At 44.2% G+C, this 15,546-nt stretch overlaps 1 protein-coding gene across 1 annotated transcript in view; it reads left to right on the forward strand.

Annotated features, from left to right (window-relative positions):
* Positions 1–2,145: 2,145 nt before the first annotated feature.
* The window catches only part of Pds5b (PDS5 cohesin associated factor B), a 156,415-nt gene continuing 143,014 nt past the window's right edge, over positions 2,146–15,546 (forward strand). The window contains exon 1 of the mRNA XM_013355184.2: positions 2,146–2,218. The gene's annotated coding sequence lies outside the window, so the exon portion shown is untranslated. The remainder of the gene's footprint in view (positions 2,219–15,546) is intronic.

Consider the following 15,546-nt stretch of genomic DNA (forward strand, 5'->3'; position numbering starts at 1 on the left):
GAGGTTAAGAGCACTTACAGCTCTTGTAGAGGACCTGGGCTTGGTTCTCAGCACCCACACTTCCAGCTTCCTGTGACTCCAGTTCCAGGGAATTTGACATTGATCTGACCTCCAGCCCTGGTCTCATTTGATGGCATTATAGGGAATTGGTGGAAACTGGGATGGGAACCATCATCGGAGATAGTCACAGACCCTGGAACTGTAAACTGTGTTCAGAAATAGTCTCTCTGACTGCTTTCTGACTGCCAGAAGGTGATCTACTTTACCATGATGGTTTGCTCAGAAAACCCAGGCTCAGAAAGAATGGAGCTACCCCATTGTAGATGGAAACCTCCGAACCCATGAACCAGAATAAACTGTCTTCCTTCAATCAAGTATTTTGGCACAGTGTTGAAAATTGATTAATGCCTGGCGAAATTGACAACACCTCAGCAAATGGTATGGCAACTCTCAAAATTTCAAGCCTCCACCGCATCCAAGATATATAAGATGAAAGCAACATTCTTTTTTTTTTTTTTTGGTTTTTCGAGACAGGGTTTCTCTGTGGTTTTGGAGCCTGTCCTAAAACTAGCTCTTGTAGACCAGGCTGGTCTCGAACTCACAGAGATCCGCCTGCCTCTGCCTCCCGAGTGCTGGTTTTAAAGGCGTGCGCCACCACCGCCCGGCTCATTCTGTTGTTCTTAAGAAATTACTTGGTTTGTGTCTTTAGAATTGAGAGGGAAAGAAAATAACAACAAAGAGCTGGACATTTCTTTGTTTCTTTTCTTTTTGACACAGAGTCTCACTACGTAGCCCCTGCTGTCCTGGGTGTCCTATGTAGATCAGGCTGGTCTTAAACTCACAGAGTTCCACCCGCCTCTGCCTCCCAAGTGTTGAGATTAAATGTGTGGCACCACGCCCAGCTCTTTCAAAGAGCCAGAGATTAAAAAAAAAAATTTATGTAGATCTTCTATTCTGTCCTTGCAGGGAACTTTCAACTAGAACTGGAAACATCCCAAGTCTTAGTGGATGTGTAAATTGGGTAGAAGCCCGTAGTTGTGGCTATGACAATAGTGGGTGGTGAGGACAAGCAGAGGTGACCCTGGAGCCCCCTGAGGGAGGAGCATTGCCTGTCTTTTGTTTTGACTCGGATTCACCTTTCCTTTGGTCACTGTGGAAACAAACCCTGTGAAACAGTCCTAGGACCCGACACTTGGCAGCAGGGAGACCCTGCTCACTGCAGGGGTGGACACCAGCCTAGGGCAAGAGGAGAACAGCTGGTCAGCCCTGACAGAGCCAGGGGCTGAAGAAGCACTCATCCTAGCCCACTCGGACACAGCTGCAACAAGGGGACTAGAAATGGCAAGGGTGGACAAAACTCATTTTCTTTTTTTTTCTTTTTTCTTTTTGGTTTTTCGACAGGGTTTCTCTCTGGCTTTGGAGCCTGTCCTGGAACTAGCTCTGTAGACCAGGCTGGTCTCGAACTCACAGAGATCTCTTAACTCAAGGTCAGCCTGGTGAACGCAGGACTGCACAGTGAGAACCTGTCTAAAATGGAAAGAAACGTTGGGCGGTGGTGGCACAGGCCTTTAATCCCAGGACTCGGGAGGCAGAAGCAGGAGGTTGAGTTCAGGGTCAGCCTGGTCTACAAAGTGAGTTTCAGGACAGCCAGGGCTACACAGAAAAACCCTGTTTCGGAAAAAGAAAAAAAAAACAAAAAAAAGGGGGAAGAAAAAAAAGCCGAAAGCCAGCGGCCTACAGCGATCTACAGATTTCCCGCCAAAGCTTGGGCGGCAATGTCAACGCTGAGAACGCACTGACAGCTGCCCGTCTCTCTGCTGCCAGGGAGACGGCGGGGGCCGCGCGGGCAGGGGCGGAGTCTGCGCGTGCGCGCTTCCTGTCGGGGGCGGAGCCCGGCGCGCGCGCTAAGGAGCGCATGCGCGCGCGCCCCGGGCGAGCGGCGGTCCGACCGGCAGGCGGCGCTGAGGACCCACGCGCTGCTCTGCCTGCCCCCCGGGCGCCGTCCGCCGCGGTTCGATTGGAGCAGCCGCGGAGCAGCTCTTGGCGCCATTTTGAAGCGGAGAGGAGGAGGAACGGCCTGGACTGGCTGCGGAAGGGGAGGGGGGGGAGGAGGCGATTGGATGCGGCGGCGGCGGCGGTGGCGGCGGCGGCGGCGGCGAGGGCGGCGGATCCCGGAGAGCGGCGGAGCGCGAGGAGTGTAGGAGCCGGGCAGCCGGAGGTAGGAGCTACTCGGGTAACGGAAAGGGAGCGCCTCTTGCTCGTCTCGGCGCTCCACGCTCCATTTTCCAGCGGGGCGTGCGCGCGTGGAGCCGCCGCCCGCTGAGCCTCGCGTGTCCCGGTGTCCTCGCGGGGCCGCGGTGGGGGCCGGGGCCGGGGGCGGGGAGGCCTCGGGCCGGTGCTCGAGCCGCCCGGGAGTGACCTTTGCGGGGGCCACCGCCGTGTCCCTCCCCTCCCCCTCCCCCGCCTCCTCTAGAGAAGCCCCCCGCGCCGCTTCTCCCTTCCGGCTGCCCGAGGGCCGGGCGCGAGGGGTGGCGCGCTCGCCGCGCTCCTCGGGAGTCGGGGGAGAGCAGCGAGCCGGCCGAGCGACTCGTTGGGCGAGCGAGGGTGCAGCCCCAGAGCGGCGCGGAGGGCGAGCTGTGCGGGCTCGCCCGCCTCTGCACCGTTATTCCACTGACACTTGAAAAGTTTGCGGTCTGGGAGAATCCCTGTCGGCAGCGGCGGCGGCGGCGGCAGTGGGTCTCCTTTTTGTCTTGTTTCGGTTTTTGCTCTTGCACGTTAAAGACTGCTGTTAGCACGTAGTAGCAGGCATGCACCGGGCAGCCGACAGGTGTTTGCAGGGCTGACTCTGAACCCCGAAATTCAGCACCTGCTCTTCAGACCTGCGTGCTATTCCGGTGTGAGCTCTGGAGGGATTTGAAAGAGGAGTGTTCCTCCCGCTCCATCCTCAGGAACCCGACCAAGAGTTAACAACCCCCCCTCCCCCAATTCCCCTATTTGATCTCCAAGAACGCGCCTCTGATACTTGTGTTAGAAACTGACGGGCAGTACTGGCTCCCAGGAGCGGTCTCTCTGTTGGATACTTGTGGAAGCTTTGAATGTAACGGTTCATTTTGAAGGCTGGTCTAGGGCCCTGAGAGAGTTAGTCTTTAAAAAGTCATGTGTATTTAGATGTAGGAGGTGAGCTGTAGCTAAATCATGATGACTGAAATCTTGAATGGCAGGATAAGCATTGTTCACAACGCGTGCAGATAAGAGTTTCAGGAGAGGATATTTTCTGTGTTAACTCTTGCAGTAGTCAAGTAAAATAGCACAGACTCTGGTTTCGTCTTTTAACTGTGTGGTAGTCATATCAGATGCTAGTGTTTGGGGGACAGTAAAATGCATACTTGTGTGGTATGGCAGGTCGCTGTGGAACACTTAATCTTCCATCTCATGGTGACAGCATAAAACCGAACTGGATTTCCAGCGGTGAATTTGGAGGTAAAAGTTACATGATAAGATTAGTAAGATAAATTTATTCTCAAAACTTAAATATACAATACTCTTTTTGGTGCGGGGGTGGGGTAGTATCTCCCTATGGTAGCCCAGACTAACCTGAAACTGGCAATCCTTCTGGCCTGATGTGCTGGTATTGCACCGCCCCACCCAACGCATAAAAGACATCTTGAATCAAAACGTTATTTCTTTGAACTCATATTTGCATATGATGTAAGTGTGTGTGTGTGTATGTATGTATGTATATATATATATATTATGAAATGTGTTAAAGCTTGCTGCTAAGTAGTAACTTTTTTCCCTTGTGGGACACATGTTTTCCTCTTAGCTGGACTGTTTGAAGTGTCCCTGATAAGAAGGTAATGCTAGTCTTTTTGCTTGATTTCTTTTTACGAGAGAACTGTTGTCTTTTTGGTTGTAGTTTTCATGAGGATTCATCATTAACTTGCTTTTCCTGCAACTTTGTTAATGCTTCCGTTGCCTTTGTCGCCTGCTTTGGTTCCCTATCCCTTTCTCCTCAGCTAGAGGAGAGTATGTGACCATGGTGATTCTGGTCATAAGATGGTGTGTATTCAGCTAGAAGAGAGTATGTGACAATGGTGATTCTGGTCATAAGATGGTGTGTACTCAGCTAGAAGAGAGTATGTGACAATGGTGATTCTGGTCATAAGATGGTGTGTACTCTGGCTGTTTGTACCAGGGTTCTAAGAGCTTTTGATGATCACAGTTTTAGTATTCAAGTTTATCCTGCAGTTCTGTAGCTTTGTTTAACAGAACAGTGTTCTGGGTGCTAGGCTTTGTCAGTCAATTGCTCAGTTTAAGAAAATGACACCTTGGCCGGGCGGTGGTGGCGCACGCCTGTAGTCCCAGCACTCGGGAGGCAGAGGCAGGCGGATCTCTGTGAGTTCGAGACCAGCCTGGTCTACAAAGGGAGTTCCAGGACAGGCTCCAAAATCACAGAGAAACCCTGTCTCGAAAAAACTAAAAAAAAAAAAAAAAAGAAAATGACACCTTGTTTTAGACACCTCTCGCCCAGGCGAATGTAGAAAGGCTGGGGTACCTAAACTTTGGGGAGGAAGGGAGCAATTTGAGAGCATGTGTTTTCTTCTTCCTCTTGGCATATTTTAAGATTGTCCTTTGGCTCCCAGCATGCTACTTCTTGGGTCACATTTGCTTAGCATTAAGAGAACTCACTCTGGTTTACAGATTCTTGGGTGACATATACCGTATACAACACTATAAAAGCAGAAATTTATGTAGCCTTTGTAGGCATTAGAAAATTACAGAGAAACTTGAGGATGGTTGCTAACCTTTTTATGAATGAGAAGTTAGATTCAGATTTTAATGTTCCTGAGATTAGTAGGGTCACAGTCATACCCAGTGGGGGAGTAAGCAGTCTTAGAGCTTTGGAAGTTGGTCTGTGTTGCTTTGTTTAGGTCTCACCTGGAACTGACGTCATTGGATACAACGCTCTTGTCTCCATCCTGCTCTCACTTTCCAGTCAGTCATTCCGCAGTGAGAGTAAAGCTTCAAAGTCAACTGTCTTGTCTCAGACTCTGGCTCTAACATCTGCTGTCCAGGGTTCAGTCCACCTAGCTGCTCTCCGAAGATAACTATCTTGCAGCCTCTGTGTCCTGGAGCTACTTGCTCTTTCATTGTTTGACACCATGTGACTTTTATTTACCAGTTAAAGTTTGTCTGTCTGTCATTTATATGAATAACAGCTTTTAAACTTATAAGCCAAAGTGGTTTGGAAAAGTTTCTATTGAGCTTGTTTTGTGACTTTATACGTGTGTGTGTGTGAAACAGTTTGCCACACAAGTCATTTGTCACTGCCATTTACAACACACATTTTATTTGGTTTGTGTATTCCTGCTTGGCATTGTCAAAGATTCCAGAAATAATTTAGTGTAAAAATAAAACAAGTAATTTCCCCAAGAATGTTAACCTTTGGTTTTGTGAGACACTGTCTCACTCAGTAACCCAGGCTGTCCTCAAATTCAACTATCCCTCCCACCTCAGCCTCCTGAGTGCTAGGATTACAGGTGGCAGCCAGCAGGCTTGCTGTTTTCTAAGTTGACATAAAAGCTGCCAAGTGCTTAGCGGTCCTGACACTTGGGAGAGTGAGCCCTTTCCTCATTACTCTTTCATGAACCCCCTGATTTCCACCACTTCCCTCAGTACTTGACAAATACTTTATAATTCTTTCTCACTAATTAGTTCAAAATTAATAAGCTTGCAGCATTGAGAGTTAGTTTTTCCTGGCACAGATTGTTATGTGCTGTGAAAAAGTTCAGATGATAAAGCTCAGTGCATAAGAAGTTAATGCTTTAATGCCATCAATCTGAGATATTTCAACATACCTGTAATAGTTATTGCACTTTAATGATTACACATGAATAGTAAGCAACTGTCTTGGTTGAGTTTCATGAAACTGAAAAAGTATGGAGGACAAACTGAGCAAAGCAGGAAGACATTTTGAGATATCTTTTATATCTAAAAGTACTTTTCTGCTCTTCTGCACCTCTTTTTGAGGAGAGTGCTGTGAACTGATTGATTGAAAATGTATAAATACCATCTTGGTGTCCACTCCATCGTAGGAACGGTAAAGCAAACAGGAGACTGACCTGTAGCAGTCATGGTTGGGGACCTCTACCGAAGTGATGAAAGCTGAGCAGAGTATCATCCCTGCTGCTGATGGAGGGAGCCCTTCTTTCTCCCATTGATGAGATGAGGTTGCTGTTCCTGCAGAAGAGTGAAATAGGCCAAGGCTAGGTACTGTAACGTAACTACCATGAGATGTTAGAGTCCCAACAGCTGTCTCGTTAGGTTAGGGCCTAAGGAAAGAGAGTTGGAGGCAGTAGTCTGAAGTTTTTGCTTTCATCCCCTCTTATTCTGTTGCAGAGGTGATTTTAGGAATTGTGAAGAGATTTTAAAGGAAAAGTCTATATTCCAAAGTTGCCTCTTGCTGAGATTCAGGCAGTTTTAGTTAGCCTTCAGACTTGAGACTGGTTGGGAGTGGAGGTTGGTGCTGGTGTGATGGCTCAGTAGGTAAAGGCTTGTAACCAGGCTTGACAACCTGAAATCCACCTCTGGGACACATGTAGGAAGAACTGACTGGCAAATTGCCCTCTGATCTCCACGTGTACATGTGTGTACACACAATAAAGGAAATGCAATAAAAATTGTATTTTTTAAGCTAAAAAGTTGTACATATAAAGAAAAACCAAATCCTTCTAGTGATAAGAAAACTGAAAATAAAAATCATAGTTCTTTGGGGAAAGTAACCCACTGCTAACAAGTGCCAGAATATTTACTTCAAAGTATTTCTAGAGAAACTCTTGACGGGTGGTGGTGGCACATGGCTTTAATCCCAGTACTCAGGAGGCAGAGGCAGGAGGATCTCTTGAGTTTGAAGCCAGCCAGGTCTACAGAGCGAATTCCAGGACAGCCTGGGCTACATAGACAAATCCTGTCTTGAAAAGCCAAAAAGAAAGAACTTTCCCCTTCGTGTTAAAGAGTTCTTTTCATGCTGCCATATAGATATCACCAGAATTAAAATAGAGTATTTCATTGAAGTGCATACCATAGTTGAGAAATACCAGTCAGCAAGGGACTAGGCATCATTGGAGTTTATTAAACTTCGTTGTTTCCAATTTGATGTGGCATATGTGCTGGCTAGTCTTATGTTAATACACAAACTAGAAGTATCTGAAAGGACGGAAACTTAATTGTGAAAACGCCTCCATAAGATCGTCTGTAAGGTGTTTTTGTAATTAGTGGTTGATGGGAGGAGGGCCCAGACCGTTGTGGGTGGTTCCATCCCTGTATTAGTAGTCTTGGGTTCTATAAGAAAGCAGGCTGAGGGGCTGGATTGATGGCTCAGTGGTTAAGAGCACTGGCTGCTCCTCCAGAGGACCCAGGTTCGATTCCCAGCACCCACATGGCAGCTCACAACTGTCTGTAACTCCTGTTCCAGGGGATCTGAAAGCCAGGGGACCTGACACCCTCACACAAACATACATACAGGCAAAATATCAATGCACATAGAATAAAATTAAATAAATTATATATATATATATATAATTTATTTAATTTTATTCTATTTAAATTTATTCCCGAGCAAGCCGTGGGGAGCAAGCCTGTAAGCAGCATCCTTCATGGTCTCAGCATCAGCTCTTGCCTCCAGGTTACAACCCTCCTTGAGATCCTTTGGTGATGAACAGCAATGTTGAAGTGTTAGCTGAATAAATCCAACTTGCTTTTTGGTCATGTTTTTTTGTTGCAGCAATAGAAACCCTAATTAAGGCACCACATCTTATTTTGGGTTTGGCTTTTTGAGACAGGGTTTCTCTGTGTAACAGCCCTGACTCCTGACTGTTCTGCAACTAGCTCTTGTAGACCAAGCTAGCCTCAAATTTACCTGTTTTTGCCTTCCGAGTGCTGGGATTAAAGGCATGTGCCACCACTGCCTGACTGGGTTTGCATACACATTTGTCTCTATGCTCATTAATGGGCAGTTCAGTTGCAGTAGTTTAAATTACCTGCTGAGCCATCCTGCTTACTTGGGAGCTAAGGTATCAGAGAAAGGTGAGACTTTTGGACTTTTGAAGAAGAATAAGATTCGGAGATAGTGGCACCTTGAGGCTGCTCTGAAGGGAAATGCCACTGTGCTAGGCTTTGAACAACTAAGAGTCAGGGTGAGGGTGTTGTAAACTCAGAGGAGAGGCAGAACCAGTAGGAAGGGTGAGAAATCTGGGGCCAGAATAGATGGATTTTGTATAGAGTCAGTGCTGCTTTGTACTGTCCCATCACTCACTCCCATTTTTACTCATATTGTCATTTGATTCACTACTCTGCTCTGGCATGGGTGACAAACTGGACCTTGCTTTTCCAGATTTGAGAGGGCTTAGCTTTTTAAAAAGAGAAACTGAGTTTCTTTCAAAGCAGTAATGGTAGCAGTTGTTCTTTCTTTTCTTCTTTTCTTTTTTGATTTTTTTTTGAGACAGGGTTTCTTTGTAGCTTTGGAGCCTATCCTGGCACTTGCTCTTGTAGACTAGGCTGGCCTCGAACTCGCAGAGATCCACCTGCCTCTGCCACCTGAGTGATGGGATTAGAGGTGTGTGCCACCACCGCCTGACTGGTAGCTATTGTTTTCTTAGCGTTCCTGGCACCCGGCCGCCTGCACGGCTAGCTTTATACCCAAAATAATTACACGGAAACTGTATTCTTTTAAACACTGCTTGGCCCATTAGTTCCAGCCTCTTATTGGCTAGCTCTTACATATTGATCTAACCCATTTCTAATATGTGTAGCCCACGAGGTTACCAGGGAAGATCTTAACCTGCATCTGTCTAGAGTGGGAGAACCATGGCGACTCCTTGACTCAGCTTCTTTCTCCCAGCTTTCTGTTCTGTCTACTCCGCCTACCTAATTTTCTGTCCTATCAGAGGCCAAGCAGTTTTTTTTTTTTACTTAACCAATGAAACAACAGATAGAAAGATGACCCTCCTCCATCATTTCCCCCTTTTCTGTTTAAACAAAAAAGAAAGGCTTTAACTTTAACATAGTGTGAGCAACAGATAGAAAGATGACCCTTCTCCATCACTTTAGTTCGACTTCCTATTCCTTACTATGATCTCACTGTAAGTAGTCTGCCAGCGGCTTCTTATGCTGAAGTGCATAGAAAACTTGGGCTGTTGGTATCTCTGTAAAACTTTGGTTTCCGACAATTCCTTTATAATGCACTCCCATTTCCCTCCCTCCCCTGTGGGTGCAGATGTCTGCAGGTGCATGTGTGCCACAGTGTGTGTGGTAGAGGTCAGAGGACACACAAGTTTTCAGGAGTGGGTTTTCACTTTACACCTTGTGTTTAAGGCAGGAACTTTCTTTCTTTTTTTGTTTTTTCTTGTTTTTTTCGAGACAGGGTTTCTCTGTGTAATAGCCCTGGCTGTTTTGGCACTAGCTCTTTAGACCAGGCTGGCCTCGAACTCAGAGATCCGCTTCCTGAGTGTTGGCACTAAAGGAATGCACCACCACCATCAAGCTAAGGCAAGTTCTTTCTGTGTTTCTGCTGCTGCACTGTACCTGGCCCCTTTGTCATGTTTACCTTTAGTCTAGGCTATTGGTTTTCAAAGGGGTGATTTTAGACCTCCAGTTCTTCCTACCCCGAAGACATTTTGCAGTGTCTGAATTTAGTCACTACAAATAGGATACAGGATAGGTTTGCCACTAGTGGGTAGAGGCCAGACATGGGTTCTGCTAAAACATTCCATACTTATATAGATCATCTTTCTACCACAAAAAGTTACCTAGCCTAAAAATGTTAATTGTGCCAAGATTGACACACTCCTGTCTTTGCAGAATTGACCTAGTAGGCTTGTATTCACTCTTGGTTTAGCTGAATTAGGCATGCCCCACAATTTAAATCATAGTAACCAAGTAGTAGCAGTGCTTCATAATCTTACACTGTATCTCTGGGTACTTTCTCCCTCTTTATTTTCAGCACATTTCTTTAGACTTTTCTTTTTTTTTTAATTTTTTTTAATATTTATTTATTATGTATACAATATTCTGTCTGTGTGCACGCCTGCAGGCCGGAAGAGGGCACCAGACCTCATTACAGATGGTTGTGAGCCACCATGTGGTTGCTGGGAATTGAACTCAGGACCTTTGGAAGAGGAGGCAATGCTCTTAACCTCTGAGCCATCTCTCCAGCCCTCTTTAGACTTTTCTTTCCCAGCTTAATGATGTTTTGTAATTAGATCAGGTCTTTATAGTCTTTCAGAGTTCTAGCATTTAAGACTGAACACCTAGTCTGGTGTGGTGGCACACACCTTTATTTCCAACACTCGGGGGGAGGCAGAGGCAGGCAAGTCTCTGAGTTCAAGGCCAACTTGGTCTCCAGAGTGAGTTTGAGAACAGCCAAGGCTATGCAGGGAATACTGTCTACAAAACAAAACAAAACCGCCAAAAACCAAACAAACAGAAAGACTGAATATCTATAGCACATTTAAGCCTTTGTTAAGTTGCTTAATGATTGGAGTCCAGTCTAAGGACAGCATCAAGACTTGACTGTTACTCATTTAGTTTAGCAGAACTGCTAGAGTTTCTGTCCTGTCCTGTTACTAAATAGCCACGTTTAAATCATCTGGTTTTGAAAAAAAAATCTCAATTTTTAAAATCTGTAATTAAGAATAGTAATAGTAAGAATAGTAACTCATTTTCAAAAACAGCTTTACTGAGGTATAGTTAACATATCCTATGATCTTTGCCTACTGGAAGTATATAGTTAATTGTTTTCCAGTCTATTTACAGATCCATATAACCATCACATAGCCTGGCTTGGGTCATCTTGTTCCTGTTACAAAGAAGATCCAGAGCTATTATTATTAGGCCTTTCTTTCTTTCTTTCTTTCTTTCTTTCTTTCTTTCTTTCTTTCTTTCTTTCTTTCTCTCTAGATTTATTTATTTATTATATATACAGTGTTCTGGCATGGAGGGCACCAGATCTCATTACACATGGTTGTGAGCCATCATGTGGTTGCTGGGAATTGAACTCAGGACCTCTGGAAGAGCAGCATGTGCTCTTAACCTCTGAGCCATCTCTCCAGCCCTAGGCATTACTTTCCATCACTCCTTATGTCATTAGTTTTTAGGATAAGCTAGGACAATGTTTAGATTGGAGACAAATATGTAAGGACAAAGTAAAACATGCTTGTAACTTTTTATGTTGTGGCAGACATGGTGCTGCATGTCTGTAAATCCCAGCACCTGGCAGTGTGGTGTGATGAGGCAAGAAAATTGGGAGTTTAAATCCACTATGAGCTACATATGATACCCTGTTTCAATCAAACAGAGACAACCAAACTTGTTTGCAGGGAGATTATTGGTGATAAAATGTCTGAATACATCACTTTAGAGAAGACAAAGTGGGGTAATAGTTGAATGGATGTTTGCATGTTTCGTTTGTTTGTTTTTTTATTTTTGCTTTTCAAGACAGGGTTTCTCTGTAGCTTTGGAATCTGTCCTGGAACTAGCTCTTGTAGACTAGGCTGGCCTCGAACTCAGAGATCTGCCTGCCTCTGACTCCTGAGTGCTGGGATTAAAGGCATGCACCACCACCACCCAGCTAAGGATGTTCACATGTTTTATTGTTTGAGAAAATTGCTCTCAGTTAGGGCTAGAGAGAGAAAGATGGAAAATACTCTTGTAATAAAATATACATGCACCCCACATATATTCATTCCAAAAGGGGCTGTTAAGAAAATCATAAAACAAGGTAGAATATGGAAGGCATATTCAGCTCCAAGAAGGAATCTGACCAAAGATGAACATGTTATTTTATGTAGGAATCATGAAAGACTCTTGTTAAAGAGGGTGTTTGCTCAGGTGCAGTCAGGTGTTAGAGAGCTGGGCCTTTTGGTCCAGATGATGGCCACTTGAAGCTATGTCTTAATTTCTCCTTATGTTGTTTTTAAAAGATTGCCCTGGTAGCTTCACCCATAGGTAGATGTTCTAATTTACTGTGATCCTGGGGAAGTAAGTGTTTTAGCTAAGTTTTTAGTGAGTGGTTGATGTCTTTAAAAAGAGAATATCAGTCTGTGGTCTTGGGACTGAGAAACTTGCTTTTTTAGTTTATGCTCTTGAGGTTTAGTTTCACCCAGGTTAGTTGACTTTATAGATTAGGTTCTTATACATATTTTCTGTTGTCTCCTTCCTTCATTAATTGCATCCTGTGGCTTCTTCCAAATTTCCTTTTTCTCGTGTACTCTTAGATGTAACATTTTCAAACTCAGTTTTCCTTCCTTTCCTCTAACACTTTCCCAGTGTTCACTTCAAGTTAGTAGCAGACTCCCCCAGCATCTGTTGTATGGGGTGACTGCCTTTACACTCATGCCAGAGACTGGAGTGGCATCCTGATCTCTCCATTTTTTTTCCTCTTTTCCATCAGATAATTACCAAATTTTGTTAAAGTTTTAGGAAACCATACCCACGTGTAAAAAGCAGCCTGCCTATACTCTTTCCATTTGTCTCATTTCCAGATGCCTATATAATTTGTTGATGTTAATGATTTTTTAAAAAAAGAATTGAGCCGGGCGATGGTGGCGCACGCCTTTAATCCCAGCACTAGGGAGGCAGAGGCAGGCGGATCTCTGTGAGTTCGAGACCAGCCTGGTCTACAAGAGCTAGTTCCAGGACTGGCTCCAAAGCCACAGAGAAACCCTGTCTCGAAAAACCAAAAAAAAAAAAAAAAAAAATTGATATTTTTAAACTACATGTAGTTGTGTGTGTGTCTGTATATAGTATGTGTACAAGAGAGCAAGTACCTGTGGAGGCCAGAGGTCTTAGATCCAGTGGGTTGTAAACCACCTAACATGGGTTCCTGAAACCAAATTCAGGACTTATGGAAGATCAACAAGTGCTTTTAACCACTGGGCCATCTCTCTAGCCCTCTTTTAATAATCTTTTAATAATATAGTACATATATAGACCACCTCAGTCTTCTCTCATATTTTACAGTAATACTGGGAACCTTTAACTTTTCTGCCTTTTACTTTTCACATTGAAAAATACACCCTGGAGATCTTCCCTTATTTGTATATAAAGTACTTTCTCTCTCTGGACAACTGCAGTGTTCATTTTTATGCCATGCTTCTACTAGTTTATTGATTGTTTCCAGTTTATTCTGTTATAAAGTTGCTATTATTTGTACATATGATGCATGTTTGTTTGTGGTGCAGATTCCTAGCCATGGAATTGTGAGCTAGAATGTAACAGATAGAATTTACATGGTGTCATGTTGTATTTCATAGACTTTGTAGCACTATTAATATGTGAAAATACTTGTGTCTCTGTAGTGTTGCTAACAGTATATAATCAACCTTTTAGGATGTTTGTCAATCTGACAGGTGAAAAACAGTATCTCTATTTTATTTTTATTTTTATTTTGGAGACAGGGTTTCTCTGTAACTTTAGAGCCTGTTCTGGAACTACCTCTTGTGGACCAGGCTGGTCTCGAACTCACAGAGATCCACCTGCTTCTGCCTCCCGAGTGCTGGGATTAAAGGCATGTTACAGGGAGCAGGGCCCCTTGTTCTGGCTGCCCAGCTAGTTTACACCCGAAATTATCACACAGAAACTGCATTAATTAAAACACTGCTTGGCCATTAGCTCTAGCCTCCTATTGGCTAACTCTCACATCTTGATTAACCCATTTTTTTTTTTTTTTAAATCTGTGTTCACCATGAGGTAGTGGCTTACCTGGAAAGATTTAGCTTGTCTGACCTGGCGTCTCCATGGTGTCTCTCTGAATCTGCTTTCTTCTTCCCAGAATTCAGTTGTCTCTCGCCTACCTAAGTTCTGCCCTATCACCAGGCCCAAAGCAGTTCCTTTATTAACCAATGAAAACAACACAAATACAGAAGAACCTCCTACACTAAAGGCATATGCCACCTCCACCCGGCCAGTATCTCTATTTTAATTTACATTTTCCTGGTGCGAACATGAGCATTGTTTCTTGTGCTTGAGCCATTTTTATTTCTTCTGAGAAGTGTCAGTTTCTCACTTTTATCTTTTCTTTGTGTACATGGCTCTCTTGGATATTTGAAGCCTTTCCCCTGTACCTTTGTGTCTGCTAAAAGTAAAAGGTTGCCTGTTTCTTCTGCATTAGTTGTCTTGTTTGCCTCCCTGCTCGCAGTTTCACCCCCGTATCACATTGTTCACAGATACTTCTGATCACATGTTTGGATAGCTCATTCCTCCTTGAGAGCTTCTGGGTGGCTCTAATTCAGAACCCTTACATGAGCATGACACTTGTATTTATTTCTTTTGGTTTCCTGTAGCTTCCCTGAGCCTCCGCAAACACGGAGCTGTTCTTACTCCCTTCTGTATTAGACTTTGTGCCAACTGTATCTTCCCATGTATCTTTCTGCTGAGTTTATATTGCTCATTTCTGCTTGTGCACATATCCAGAGTTGAACATTTCACTCAGCATGTACACCAAATGGTCAGGTAATTTAACTCTATTTAACTCTTGCTTAGGCAATATATAGAGCTTTCTTCTCTTGTATTACTTATGTCCATGGGAACTCCCACACCTCATGTTGTTATTTAGGATGTTTGTGTTTCCATGCCCTAGAGTTGTATACTTTTATTTTCTTCTTCTCCTCCTCCTCCATCCATCATCATCATCATCATCATCATCATCATCATCATCATCATCATCATCATCATCATCATCATCATCATCATCATCATCATTTTAAACAGTTTTTCTGTGTAGCCCTGGCTGCCTTGGACTTGACTGATGTCTAGAGAAGATTGGCCTCTATTCTACAATAGTGCTCCTGCGTCTGTTTCTCAAGTGCTGAGATTATAGCTGCATACCTTTATCCTACAGCTTGGAGAGCTTTGATACTGACATTGATAATGATATTGAACACCATTTCAAAGTTATGACAGTTACTGTGTTTATTTGGTAGAATTTCTTTTTTGGAAACAGGGTGTTACTATGTAGCTCTGGCTTTCCTGAAACTCACTATATAGAGTTGGCTGGCATTGAACTCACAAAGCTACCTGCTTCTTGCCTTCCAAGTGCTGGGGTTGAAGGTGTGCACCAACACTCTCAACCTCTGGTAGAATTTTTTTTCAGGTTTTTTACTTGTTAAAAAATTGCTTTATATACCTTTAATCCCAGCACTCAGGAAGCAGGACGCTGTGCGTTTGAGGCCAGCCTCGTCTACAAAGTGAGTTTCAGGATATCTAGGACTGTTATACAGAGAAACCCTGTCTTGAAAAACAAAACAAAACAAAACAAAAAGCAAACAAACAAAAAATTGCTGTCTTGGCTGGGCTGTGGTGGTGCATGATTTTAATTCTAGCACTTGGGAGTCCAAGGTAGGTGGATCTTTGTGAGTTCAAGGCTAGCCTGGTTTACTTAGCTAGTTCCAGAACAGCCAGGACTGTTAAACAGAGAGACCCAAACAGGCCGGGCGATGGTGGTGCACGCCTTTAATCCCAGCACTCGGGAGGCAGAGGCAGGCGGATCTC

Source organism: Microtus ochrogaster, unplaced genomic scaffold, assembly GCF_000317375.1.
Source record: "Microtus ochrogaster isolate Prairie Vole_2 unplaced genomic scaffold, MicOch1.0 UNK102, whole genome shotgun sequence".
Taxonomy (NCBI): Eukaryota; Metazoa; Chordata; class Mammalia; order Rodentia; family Cricetidae; genus Microtus; species Microtus ochrogaster.